Here is a 15534-nt window from a genome sequence, read left to right as displayed (position 1 = left end):
AATTTTGAAAGAAATTTTTATATTTTCGTGAATATCAGTGATGCCTTCTCAAAAGTATGAAAAGTGATTGTACAGAGCAAGCTAAACAATTTCTGAAATTTACAGCTTATTCTGAGCTATCGAAGATGAATGATGATCAAAAACCTTTTTGTTTTCCTTAATTTGTTACTGACCCCTGAAACGCAAGGCTGATATATTTTTTATTGGGAATTGACAGCAAGAGCATACATGTTAGGTGACAAAAGTTACAAAGCAATTGGTCTTTTATTTCTTGAGAAATCCTTAAAAATGTGAATTTTTGAAAGTGTCCCAATACTTTTGGTCATATAATGTATATTATGCGTGCGCGCTGTGGGTATACACGTGAAAAGACCACTAAGTGAAAATATTTCTTCAATATTTTCATCTCTCTCTTTTTCTTTTTAAATACGCATAATGCTGTAAGCATATTGAAACTTCCTATTTATGATACAGAAACTATGAAATTATATCTGACCAGACCGCAAAATAAAAACATCTTAATAGATACTAGAACTGATCAGTTGCAAATTCTGGTGTAAACCGATACATTATCTTGCTGGAAAAAAAAAACTCATAAAAAGCACTTTTAGCTCACCAAACTTTTTTGTTCACCGAACTTGTCATTTTTTTCTGTCAGCTGTAATATGAGACGTAGTGCTAAGAGTGCCCTAACGAAAGAAAAGCTCTTTGGAAAAATATGTCTGTAAACAATGTGTTGGGTAAACATTATTCTGAAAGGAAGAAAATATATTAGCTATCTGTTACACAGACAACAGTGAAGAAAAAAAAAACTCACAGAAACATATTAGAGACTACTTCATATTTAATTAATTATTATATTTATTGGCATCGCTTGTGTGGAAATTTTTCGCATTTGATTTCATACGAAGCAAAAGTTAAATATTTCTGGAAATGACGTGTTATGTTTCCTTTTTTGTGTTTGGCTGTTCGTGTCACGTTTCTAATGAAATAAAATATTTTACTACGATAGTTATACTGTTATTATCATAAGGGTATTCAAAAAAAAGTTATACACCCCTTGGGGTATCTATATGCTTTTTAACTTAAAAAAGGGGTATATAAAACAGAGCATTTTTTCAAAATTTATGTGGTGCACGCAAGGATTTTTTTTAGGCAGAAATAAGGAATCATTTATCATTTATCTCTTTTTTGCATATTATTCTTTAAAAAATTGGCCTTTTTTTTCCAGAACCCCTGATCAGGTAAAGTCAGAAGACGAGTGGTAGGTGTCTTAAGGATATTCAACAAATTTTCCAACTTAATTCCTAGTATTATAAATATATATTTTAGAAAGTCACATTGAAAAAGGTGTAGGTCCGAAAAATATCGAATTATTTTCCGCTAATCAAAACTAACATGATAATCTCACCAGTAATTTAATAATGTATAGAAATTGTGTTTTTAATTTTTCAAAATAAATTACAGAATGAGACCCCCCAATTTCAAAATCTCAAATACGGGAGACCCGAAATCCGGAATTTTTTACTTTAAAAAATTAAATTATTTTTTTTTAATTCCATTTTTTTATCTTTTAGGTTTAAAAGTTCAAAATTGCTTCAGTTCGGCACTTGTTGAGAACTCTACTTTCAGTTCAGCTTTTTCAAAACGTTTTTCGATGACACGTGTTATGCGTGAATAAGCGTTTTGCTGCAGTTGTGCAACTATCTTTTGACATCTACTTTCGGTTAACAATAATTCTTTTTTCTTCTCATAAGTATGCAGCCCGAAGACTATTGATCAAAAGCGCAAAAATATTTTTGTCAAAAATATGAGTTATTAATTTTATCAATCGGCACATTGAATAGTAATAAAAAACATCCATTGCAAACTATCTCCGACTTTTATTTTATCACAATAGAGTATACTTGCATTCAGATTTTTTTTTCATCAAAATAAAAAAAAAAAATTAATTGGAACGTTAGCGAAACATGTAAAACGTAATCAATATTGCGTCACAGAAGAGTTTTCACTTTTTTTCGAGTCAGAATGCAAAATCCGGAAAATTCCGAAATCCGGAAAGGTCGTGGTTCCAAGCATTCTGGATTTGGAGTCTCATACTGTATTACTTTACATAAAAACTGTTCTGGTAAAAATTACGCATCTCAAATACTTTTTTCCGATTCACCTGTAAAATTTGATTTTTTGGACTTACATCCAATGTCAGTGCATCAATTGTATATTTATCAAATACTAAATTCAAAATTAGAAAATCTTCAAAAATAACGAATTCTAGAATCTCTAAATATGACTTGCATTTTTCATGAATTAGGAGCAAGAGAATTGTTGGGAAATTATCTTTAAATACCAGTTCGAATGTAATCTCGGTTTATTGAGATAATTACTATCCCCAGCTCAGTTGCGGCTATTCCAGACAGATAAGAATTATTCATGAGAGTGAAACAGCACTCTCTGGATGCTGTTTCGAGCTGTGTGGTATTTCCTTGTACTTTGGCCTTGCTTTGGCTGAGGGGTGTAATTTTCAGTTTAATTACCGAATGCGTAGCGTTTTTACATTTGGTTTGCATATTTTGTGTCGAAAATCAAAGTTCTGCACTTAATTTCTTTAATTTCGTCAATATAAAAAATTTACATTTTATTTTCCCTCGTTTTTCGGTTCCTTATTTATCCGGACATTAAAATTAACTGTTTTCAATCAATACAAATTTTTAATCACCCATTGTTCGATTACAACCGTTCACATAGCACCAAGTTTTTGAAAAAAAAAAAAATGCAATATTAGATTGGTCTTAAGTTGCAATCACATAAAATAATAAGCTGTAGTGATTGATCTGACCTGAACCGATTAAGATAACAGGAAGTTTTTTTTTTCTTTAGATATATGATGTATTTTTCCACTGATAATTTTACACTTTTATGGAGATATGTTTTTTATTCAAAAGGAAAACTATATCTCAATGCTTATCAATGGCTCGTTTTATTTAATTGGCGGGATGTTTTACATTTAAATGGTTTTAATCGCTCTATTTGTTTATTTAAAAAATTATTTTTCATTTTAACGGAGCTTTTGATCTTGTTTAACACCTTGTTTCCTTTGAACTTACTGAAAAGCAAAATAATGTGTGAGTAACAAGTTTTTCCACGTAACGTTTTTGCCGATACCTAATAGAGTGTCCATACAATTGCAGAATGTCGCCAAATAAACCACGATAAACACATTTCAAAGCCCACGTATCCTTTTTAATACGCTATGGCCCAGGAGTTTTTATGTTTCATAAATACAGTCGGATCCCTACTTACGCGAGGGATGCGTTCCAAGACTCCTCGCGTAAGTCGAAATTTCGCGTTGTGGAAAAGGATATGTACATTATTTTTTTTCTTAACATACCAAACTATTTTGGACATTTTTAAACACCTTTTCAAACTGTTTTAGACCATTTTTTAGCTTTCTATAACTGTTTCTTACATAAAGAGCAAAATTTTTACAGTATTTCTGAAAAAGCTGCATTATTCAACATAAAATACCGTATCGATGCACAAAACCAATGATAAATTGGAGTGAGAGATATATAAAATAAAACAGTACGGTACGTACAGTATGTAATAATAACAAATTGCTGCACCACACAGTAGATACAATTATAGTTACTTATAACTTAAAACATTTACATTCATAACTTAAAAATTGAAGATGAGGATTTATGATGCGCAATCAGATCGTTATTCTAATATATTTTTCTTAAACTGTCGCAAACTTTCGCTTTTTGTTTTTATCAAACTTGAGATGAAACAACGTGCCTAGGTGCCACGCTTATTTGATCACCTTTCATATTAAGTACAAACGAATGAAAAATGTGGAGTGGTTATTGATACACATCAACATTGTGATGTTTGGACTAGTGCGGTGTGTGGGAACTTGCACAGTCAGCGATGCTTAAAGGATGGAAGTACCTTCACGAAATCAATATTTAGTAGTCAGTAACGAAACCGACGTTTAGTACCCTGATTCCTTTCCAAGTATGTTCGTGTTGCGAGCGAGAAATTCGCTGAATCTCTTAAATTCGTTGCTCGTAAAAAAACTCGCGTTATAGCCTTTTCGCGTAAGTCGAATCGCTTTGCATCGACTGTATTTCAAAAAAGAACTGTTTTTGCACATCTTACCACGTTGAAAACCATAACTTTTTCATATTTTATGCAAGATGCGTCTATCAAAATTAATGAAACGTAACTTCATTTATAGCAACAAATGCACTACTGTTTGTCTATTATTGATTAAAATGCCATCCACAGCCGACAATATCAGCCTCTACGTCACAGCGCCTAAAGCAACTGTCAGAAGTCTGGAGTTTCGTGATCCGTTGCTGTCTTGTGTTTTTTTGCTTTAGATGACAACCGCCAGAAACGTCTTCGCTATTGTGACTGGAATAGTCTTTTTTTAACCAATTTCCTGTAATTCTCTTCATTTCTAGAAGTTACGTGCTTTGAAAATCATATTGAGTTTGCGTATCATATAGCTAAGGAGAGTTAATTACAAAAAATGTATTTTGGGCAGTTTTTGAAATAAGTATACTTTTATAAAATTCTGAAAACATGTGTTTTTATTGACTCGGTTTGTTATGTGTTCGTAAGGGAACATATTGGAATTGATTTTTAACTAACTTCTAGATGAGCTGGCTTGACGTTTTGAACGCAGGGGAGGCCGGGGTAATAATAGACAGCGGTAATAAGAAACGCAGTCAAAAAATATATTTAGACTACTTTAAAAATGTAATATAAAGTACCATATGTATACTTTATGACAATACACTTATTTAAAAGTTTATAACATGCTTTGAATTTTTGTTCATACGAAGAAAAACACCTTCACTTTATACTTACCTTAAAAGTTCGTGACTTTTTTTACGTTTTTATTTCGTAGGTGAGGTGTTTGGGAGTTATTAATGTATAAAATTCTGACCAAGACTATGACTATTCGTGTACTATTTTTTGAAATCTTGAAAGATTTCTTTATTTATAGGTCGTGGGCCAGTCTGTTATTACCCCATTTTTATTTTTTGTGGGGTCTCTTATAACCCCATTTTTATTTAGTAGGGGGTAATAGAGACGGGTGTCTATTACCATATACTAACAAATTTGTATGTTTTAGGCAAAATACAATGAGTTTGATGGTTAGTCTAAGTTTAGCAAGTTGTTAGAATAGATTTTTTTTTTTTTTCAGCGTAGCCTAAATCTAAAATCAGCTATTCTCATCAGGGTAGACCATATTTAGATGTTATAAATGTACGATTTTATGCGTAGAATGTCTGTAAGTTATTAATTAGTCACTACTACTTCATCAGATAATAAATTGCCTAAGTTCATTTATACTTAGAGACTGGAGAAAATCCCTAGTAACATTTTTACGAAGACACGTTTTTTAACATATTTTTGACTATGCCTTAGAGAGCTTTTAAAATATTTTCTGGCCACATTAAAAAAATAATACATTGATGTTTTTCGTTAACCCTTGGTTACGTACATTATTTAGAATTATCATTAAGTCTAATATTATATTATTTAGGACCTAGTATTATAAGAAATGAATTTCACAAACACATTTGTATACATTAATTTTTGAGAAAAAATATTTTTTAGCGAATGAAAATATCAAAAATTTAAATATATAGGCGGACTCAGAATTATTTGCAGATGCCTCTCATTAGCCCACATGATTGTACCTTGCTATATGTGTGGAGTTGCAGCCTTAGTCTCTTATTACCACACATGGTGTTATTAGAGACAAGAATTTATTGAAATTTTTAAACATCTTGTTAACCAAAATATTTAAATTTAATAATCACGTAAAAAATCAAGCAGAGTCCATTTAATTCAGTTAATATGAGGTATTTGTTTCAAGTTGTTTGGAATATTAACATAAATTTTATGTTTTTTTTTTTTTTTTTTTTTTTTTTTTTTTTTTTTTTGTCTCTTACTATCCTTTTTGTTTCTTACTACCCCAGCCTCCCCTGATTCAGAAAAGGATGACAATGCAATGAATTGAGTTAAACACATTCAACAATGTTAGAAATTTAAATTTAAAACCATAAAATTGCATAAAAAAAGCTCTTTTGAATACAAAGGAAGTATGTATCGCTCCGCATTTCATATCATAGGAAAACCTGTAAAAACCTACCTTGGATAATGTTCGTTCGAACAATGTGTGACGTTTAGAATGCTTGGAATAATTGTTTTTTTTTTTTTTTTTTTAAATTCTAAACCAAATAATTTAAAGGCTGTACTTCATCTAATGCAATTTATCGTATTGAATAATTGCCGCCAACAATAAACTTTTGATGTGACAAACTAAGAGCGACCTATTTAAAGTTAATAAAAGCGTTTTGTTTTTATTTTATTTGGTGCTGTGAATCTCTCCTTACGAGCTTGGCTAGGCTAGTACTTTACCCGAGCAGGAAATATCGCAGCATGCAATTTTATATAGTACTACTGGTACCCGCACGGCTTTGCCCGTAGTAGAAAATTAAAAGGTCATTTGGTTAGCCTGTATATTTACAAATAATGGATGATGAAGTTCTCGCCAATTTGCTATGGCTATTTGCTCGCCCATGTTACGGTTCCATGTTATGATAATTTGGTAATTTATTCGTCCACGTTATGATAATTTGCTAAGTAAAATTTTCTTAAAATTGGAATAGCAAAAGTACAAAATCGAATTTTCGAAAAATCGCTTCGAGGTGCACACACCCCCATGCACCCAAAATTGGGTGCCGAACTTCACGAAAATCGGCCAAACGGTTTAGGCGCTGTGCGTGTCACAGACATCCAAACGGACAGAAATCCCGATATCCAGACAGAGAGACTTTGAGCTTCATTTTTAGTAAAGAAAAACAACGTGTGACAGCTACTGTCTCATTTCTTCGTTTCACGGAGCAACGATAGAAATACCAAAGTTAACACTGAGATGAAGTCAAAATTCATACTGCTCTTCCGAGTGTCGGAACTGAAGTAGTAGAATGAGTAATTGTTTTGTAATGTTAATCAATGAAACCTTAGTCACTAAAATCACTGAAATTTGATTCTAAACAAATGGGAAAAAACTACTTTTTCAGTTTTTTTTTTTTTTTTTTTTTTTTGTGAGAGTAGAACATTATATTAATGCAAGAACTTATATGTTTAAGTTACATTCTAAAATAGTTATGCTGATTTAAAAAAAAAAAAAACTTTTCGAGCGATATTCATACATAGATTAAAAAGGCAAAACTCACAAAATAATAATAATTTACTTAATGAGAAGACCAAAACTGCATGTGTTGTTGTCGTGTGCCAGCTAGACTGGCAATTTGGGGTCCCGCTGCTTCACTTTTCAAACTGTAACGTAATTTGGTGTGAAGTCCAACTGCCGCAGTACACACATGCCATAAGATCCCGTTTATAGGTTAGACAACCATTCACAGCATAACAACACATTCACACAAAGAAAGAACAAGGACAGGAGAGAGAAAGTACGTCCATACCCGAGCTGGGATTCAAACACTGGACTTCCCCATCACATCGCAGTCAGACTGACCACTAGACAAGGCGGAAGGCAAAACTACATTTAAAAATAATAAAACTAAAAAAGTTGTTTTTTTTTTTCTTTTTAAGTGTTCAAATAGCCCAAAAATGAAATAAAACAACTAAATTTTGCACTCAGTAAAGTAAATAAGTACAATAAAGCAAAAAATAATAAAAGAATACACGTAAATATCGTTAATAATCGCAGATTTTCTTTTCCAACAAACGCTACACTATAACTAAGTTTACAAACATCATAAACACTAGTATAAAAGGCGAATGTTACAAAGAACTAAATGTTCCCTTAGAGAACAGTTTGTTTAGCAACTCATGAAGATCTTGTTATTTACACTACTCTTCTTCATCAAAGTAACACCTTCTTGAAATATCTGATATTGTTGTGAAAGTGTAATTTATCTTTGTCTACTTGACCTCTATTGCACGTTACTATATTTATCTGTAGATGATAAATCATTTTCTTTCTTTTATTAAAAATTATTTTCCTATGATGGATTTTCGGATCACGAATGTATATGAAAAATAATTATTATCATTAAAGGATATTCTTTGGTCTAAAAATGGCACGTAAAATTTTAATTGTTTTAGAGTATTATGGTGTTTTTTTTTTTTTTTTTAAATGGTTGTAACAAAGTCCAGCAGCGTAGTAGCCAATAGTAACGGAACTATTACCGCAATGTAAAAAAAACATACATTATGATTTTTTTTAATGAGAAGAAAGACTATCTCAATAATTGTTTGTGTAAAAAGTGAAATTGGTTGCATGAAAACAAAGGTGATTTGAATTCACTTTACATTGGTAATTACTTAATCGAGTTCTTACTTTCCTCAATGTGAAGTTACTGAGAAATATATTTTGCATTCTACTTATAACGTTTTTTCTGTTTCTTGAAACTGTTTTATCGGCTCTTTGAAACTGAAATGTTGGAATAAAAAGAGTTGAATTTCTTCCGTAGTAGCTAATGTTAAAATTTCTGATTTTATTCAAAAAAATACGTTTTAGGAAACCAAACTGACAAACACGATTTAGTGATTGTTTGAAATTATAAGAACTTTCCAATAATGTGTATTCAACGCAAATCCACCAGTTTGATGAAGGTTTATTATGGCTCCAAATTTCCTTGTAGAGTTTCTTTTTTTTTTTTTTTTTTTTTTTTTTGAGTTGCTCAGAAATGGACCAAAAAATGTTTTTAGTTCATGATTCTTACAGTTTAATGAAAAAACTTTTTGTGTACTACTGTATCTACATTATGAGCTCTTTCCAGTAAAGTTTGTTTGAAGCGAAGATGCCTGTATGACTAGCATTCATTTAGGATCAAAATTTCTCCGTAGAGCCAATGCAATTACAATTGTTTTTGGGTTTTTTCAAAATTGGATGAAAAATTGCTTTCATAAAAAAATAATAAAACGTGAAAAATACTTAAGTCCGAGTAGAATTCGTATTACAAGGGTGTAAGTGTCTCTATCTGATGAGAAATATGTCGTCTAAATTATCAAGCAGCAGAGATATAGCGAGAAAAAATGACGTGTAAGGATTTATTAATGCCCGAAGGGGGTTACTTTTTGAATCGAACTTATAGCGAAGTGGGTCGGGATTTGGGTTAATGCCCGAAGTGTGCAATTGACGTATAAAAAGTAATCAGAATAACTAGAACAACATTTATTAACCTTTACAAGACGTAAAGGTTAATAAATGTTGCTCTAATTGTGTTGCTTACTTTTAGCATTTCCAATTTCAAGTTTCTAACCAGGTTCAGGAAAATTAGCTCTGATATTGCTTTTTGACTCTTTGTCCTTTAAAATACATTCTATTTTAAAAAAAAATTAAAGCTCCAAGAAGGAGTTGTCAAAATGAAACGAAATTTTACATGGGTGGGGGCAACATTGATATAAAAAATTGATTACCGTGTAAGCAAAATGATCGCTTATTACTGGCAAAAGTCCAACTGAATAGAGGTACAGTAAAACCTGTAAAGTTGACCCCCCTTGTAAGTTGACCACCTGTCTATGTTGACCGCTTTTGTCAGGAACGGAATTAGCCCTATCTCATATAATGAAGGAAAAACCTCTGTAACTTGACCACCTCTCTATCTTGACCACCTGACTATCTTCCGTATGACCGTATATATAATGTACGACAAATTTGGTCTGGAGTATTGTAAAAAACCCTTTGTAAGTTGACCACTTGGTTTATTTTTTTAAACTTTCTTCAGCATATTATTTTATTTTATTACTTATTTATTTATTATATTTTTTTTTTTTTGATAGCGTTCAAAGAATGTTTTTAATGCTTTAATGACATACTAGCATTTTACTAACTAAACAGCAGCATAAAGTTTATGCTGCTCTTTATTCTCCAAACTTGTTTTTCATTTGTTGTTCTACTTGAGATGGCTTTTCGTATTCCTTTCAATAAAAATAGATGTCAGTAGAAAGGTTCGTCTTTTCTTTCAGTTGCAATACGGTGTGGCAACACAGGAATTCTGCTAAAAAGAGCAGGCCCGGATCTATACATTTTGGGCCCCCTGCAACAAAATATGTGGGCCTCTCCCTAGTGGCCAGCACTGTCTATTTGAAAAGCGATAAGCCTAAGTGCTAGTTTTTTCTCTTTTTTTTTTCTCTTTTTTCATCAATTTCTAGGGAAGTTAGCCCCTTTAAGGACGCGGGCCCCTCGCACTGCGGGTGAGTAGATCTGGGCCTAGTAATGAGTAAAGTTACATGTTTCTGGTGCAAGGGATTAAGACATTTTAATTTTGCCTTTATGAACTGGGAGAGTCGAGCTTGTTGCTCTTTGTGCTATAAATTTTACATAAAAAGGCTTCAAAAAGAAAGTTAGTGGAACTTGAGATTAATAAAAAGTATGAAATATTAAGAGCAATTGAAAATGGAGAAAGCCAGAGAAAATTAGATGGAATATTTGGAATTTCTAAATCTACAGTGTCTAATATAGTTAAAAACAAGGGAAAATAACAAAAGTATTTGAATAGTATGTTTAATTATTGTTTCACTTTCAATAATGTTAAACAATGAAAGTGGAGCTGAACAGAAAGAGTAAGGGTGAATTCCTCAAAAAATGAATACATGGTGCAAGAAATGACAAAAAAAAAAAAAAACATTACCGCCCTTTATAAGTTGACCACCTGTCTAAGTTGACCGCCAAAGTACTGCACCGCGAGTGGTCAACTTACACAGGTTTCACTGTATTAGTGCTGCATTGAATGTTTCTCAATAAAGTCCAAACTGACAGGCCCTTTTCAGCTTACTTTCCCAGTAAAAGTCAGAAAAATAAGAAAAAAGCGTAAAAGAAGGCTTAATGCATCTTAAAAATATCGCGAAAAACAAAAAAAAAGTCAAAAATAAATAAAATAATTAAATAAATATCGAAAAATTAAAAATTGGAAAGTAGGGTATTGAGATGGGGGAAAATGTCTGTCTGTCTGTCTCCCCCCCCCCTTAATAACTTTTGAATAAATAGTCCGATTCGAACAAACATTTTTGATCGAAAGATCTCGGCGAGGACAGCTCATTCTCATATTTCACTTTTTAATTTGAACTACAATATTTTTTGTTCAATTCTGAACAGTTCAAAAAAACTTAACACTAGCGACTACGGGGAAATTCAAGGCAATTCCGAACTGAAAGGCGAATTTGCTTTAAACAAACTTTGTAGGAAAAAGCTTTTGATGAAAAACTTGTGTATAAAATATTTTTTGATTTGAACTATTTTCCGTTCAATTTTGAACAGTTCAAATCCCTTAACATTAGCGCCTACGAGGAAACTGAAAGTCAATGTAGATTCCGTACTTGAAGGCGGATTTAGTTCAAACAAATTTTGTTTGAAATAGCTCTTGACACCAAACTCCAGATTCCGACTCCGAGAATTTAGGGGCACCTGACTCCGACTCCTGTGCCCGACAATTAATCGAACTCCGACTCCCCGACTTCGACTCTGACTTCGTAGCTTTGGTAAAAATTTATACACAGAGGACAAATGACTGACTCCGATTCTTGGATATTCGGCTCCGACTCTTTTATATCAAAATGAGATTGACTCCGACTCCGATTCCGCAGCTATGGTTTTAACTGTGAAATAGTTATTGTTGATATGACTAGTTTTTATTTTCACGCTGAAGTTTTAATTTAGGTATTCAGTTTTCGGCGAATAAACTCGAAGTCATTTATGTTTCTACATAAAAATATGGGCAGACGATTTTTTTTTTTTTTTTTTGACAATGAAAATTATTTCTTTAAGTTGACATTTTATTGTTTTTATTTATTTTGGTAAGTGCATTAATTGATTTAAAAAATTATTTTTGGCAACAGGGATAAAAGAAACGATTATTTTTTAATATGATTTATTTATTTTAATGAGCTTTTTAATTTGAATTATTTTTTCGTTTTGAAAGCTGTTAAAGATTTTTTTAATGGAAAAAAGTGTATTAGCTGCTTTGTTTAAAAAGTGCTGCTTTTTTATTTGTTCGGGTTTTTTTTTTTATTATAGATGAGTGTGAGGAATATATATTTTATTTCTAGAAATCAGCTTAAAATATTTTGCGATTTTAACTATTTTTGAGAATATTGATCAGGTATTTGAAAGTAGTATGGGTATACGGGAAAGTAGGCTCGTTTAGTTCTAGACGGAACTTCTTGTCAAATACTGTTTTTGGATGAAAAAAATTAAATGCAGAAAAACCTTCTTTAGAATTAGCCTTATGTTTCAATGTTTCCTATCGAAACACAGAAAATGATTAAATATTTACATGAAAGGAAATAAAGATAGCACTTAATTTCTTTGACTTATCCTCTCGCCAATGGGTATTCGGTATTTTAACTTGGTGGCTGTCAAACACCAAGTATTAATTGCTAATAACAAAACACATCCACTCCCATTATGCATTAAGATGTCTTACTGGAGGCAGAAATATGTCTCAAATAGCATCATCTGCTTGTTTGTGTATTTATCTATTCAATATAAAGAATCGAAGTTTTCGCGCTACATTAAGATGCCATTAAGAATGTCTGCGTCAATTTTTAAAAGCTTTTAACTTTATGAAAAGTCTTGAAACCACTTTTAATATTCCCAGTGAAACTGTGGATACATGTTGCGAAGCATTTGAAAACTAGTGTACTGAATGATTCCATGTATTTATTATTATCCTCACTCTCCCAATACATTAGTGCGTCGTGTCCTATTATTTTTTTATTCTTATATTAAATTAACTTTTCTCTCTGTGCATTAAAAAATGAAATTGTTTACAGGTTTATAAGTACGTTTTATTCGTTCTAAAACTAATACATTGGTATAAATCTCACTAGATGAAAATATCGTCTGAAAAACAATTTACTTACCAAAATATAGAAGAAAAGCCCAAAAATATAGATGAGCTAAATTCTTATAAAAATTGTTGATAATGATTTTAAACGTGATGCTGTAGCGTAAACTTGTTACTTCTTAGTTGTCTTTAACAGGAAATTTAAAGGACAGTATTCGTTTTTCATTCCTTAACAGTCCATTAATTAGTCCGTTACTTCAGTTCACCCCCTTTAATTTGCTTTTTTACCCCCCCCCCCGGGAAAAACTTTTAAGACTATAATATCACTGACATGTCAACCTTTTTTTTTTTTCTTTGAGCAATCACGAGTTGCTTATTCCTTTCACTTGACCGCAGTGATGTTGATCTGATTTTTCAGATCACCATGACGACGAGGATGAGTCTAGCTCGTTATTTTTGATACTTATAAGAGGACTAATTTTCGTCGCTATGGTTACAAGTCGTTCGCTTTTTCGTTCATTCATTTCTTTAAGGCTTAACTCAAACAGATTTTACATTAAAAAGGGGGGGGGGTGGGTTCTTTAGCAAAATAACGTTTTTCAGGAAAAAACCTATTAAGATAAACTAAATGGGCAAACTTCATCTAAATACGATATTTCCAGATTCCTGATTTCTATCATTTAAGATTGATACGAAATAAGAATATCATAACGGTGTACGCTGTAAGTAAAATCTTTATGATAAGTTTACGGGTGCAGATTGGCCGTAATAACCATATCTTAATCATCGAATCCTAGTTACCGTTTCTTTTGCTATGGACGAGCGTCTCCTATTATGTAATCTAGAAAATGACCAGTCATAACATGACAGTAAGAAATTCTCCATTTCCATTCCATTTAATTTTTAGCAACTAGAAACACAATGAATAAGGTCCTATCGCAATGGGGTCGTTTCTCAAGTTTTAAAAGTATTTTTTTCCTGAAAGAGCATGCTTAAAAACACAGGATCTGACCATTTTAAAAATAATTTGACCAAGTTTAATATTTTTTAAAAATTACTTAAATTGGTGCGCTTTCATTGTTTATTCTTCTGCCGAATGACATCACATATGATGAAATGATATTCAGGGTTGCCAATCACAGAGCAAAATATTTCATTCGCATCTTTACTCACGTGTATTGGCAACGATATTGTTGATATCAAGCATAGAGCGCAATTTTAACTCGCTTCTTGATTATCATAACGTGGAAACAAGGTAGAAAGTTGCGCCAAAGAGCATCATTTGTGACGTCATCAAGACCACGCCTTGTTTGAAAAAGCGGACATTAAAAAAAATTAATTAAAAAATAACTGTTGGGGAAAATAAATGTATTTTCTGGTTCCATGCTATTTTTCTTGTTTATTCTATCAATTTCAGTGCCTAAAAGTAGTAGTTTTGACTGAAGGAAACAACCCCATTCGGGATTGCGGAAACATAATTTGAATGCAAGACGTCAAAATTCAGTGGATTTTTATTTTATGTTATTTTATTTTTAATACTAATTCCTTTTTTTAATAACTTATTATTATTTTTTTATTATTTTTTATTTATTTAAATTTAATTCATTTATTTGCAGACATTCAACGGTTTCTGAATAAACGAAAAAAATTATGAGGGCCAATGAGAATGAAATTACGAAATGTCTCTGTTCACCGAAATGTAATAGTTCAAGAATTTCATGAAATTATTTGTTAAAATTTCTGTCAAGCGATTGCTATGTACTAACACTTGTAAGAACTACCAGGTTTTCAAAAGAAAAAGAAAACATTCAAAACGTCCAAATTCAAATTATTTTTTTATTTATTTTTTTTTTTTAATATTTTTTTATATAATTTTTTATTATTTTTTACATTTTTTGTTTTTTATTTATTTAAATTAAATTCTTTAATTTAAAGACATTTAACGGTTTTTAAAAAACGGGGAAAATAATAAGAGGAGCAATAATAATGAAATTACAAAAGTTCTCTGATCACTGATATGTGATAGTTCAAGAATTTCATGAAATTGTTTATTAAAATTACTCTCAAGCGATTATTATGTACTAAAGTGCGTAATAATTGCAAAGTTTCAAAGAAAACATTACTAAAGTACAATACATAACCAGCACCATCTTTAGCGTGAAAGCGTTTAACGATCACACAACCTACTTAATTAAACGAGCAGAGTAAATCACGTTGCTTATACGAATTCCATAACTCGGGCATCCTATATGCCACGGACATTATCTACTGGGAGGAGCTTTCTCTTGATTAAATTTACCAAAACGGCTGTTTAGATGAAATTTATCTGCACCCTGTAATGGATTTTCCGTTCATGAATCTTTTCAGCGTTCTAACATTTCGCAAAAGGATACACTAGTTGTCATTGTTTAAGTTAGACTGTTTGAGCTGCAAAGTTGATGGTTAAAATTTCCCTTTCAAGCAAATTCATATTCCGAGCAATTTTGTAAAGGATTTTAGGATTGTTAAGTAAGATAGCGCTTTTGAAAGTTAAAATTCATTCTGTTAAAATGGTTTAATTTTCCTTTTGTTCTGAAAATCAAAGTATTCTGGATATGTAATGTATGAGAAAAGAAAATAAACGAGCTTATGTGTGCATCACGTGACTTCCTTTTACATCAGTTTAATGTTATATCTCCATTATTGGCAATTT

The sequence above is a fragment of the Uloborus diversus genome, chromosome 6 (genome assembly GCF_026930045.1).
Source record: "Uloborus diversus isolate 005 chromosome 6, Udiv.v.3.1, whole genome shotgun sequence".
Taxonomy (NCBI): Eukaryota; Metazoa; Arthropoda; class Arachnida; order Araneae; family Uloboridae; genus Uloborus; species Uloborus diversus.
The sequence above is the reverse complement of the archived record's forward strand: the minus strand, read 5'-3'. Positions refer to the sequence as shown.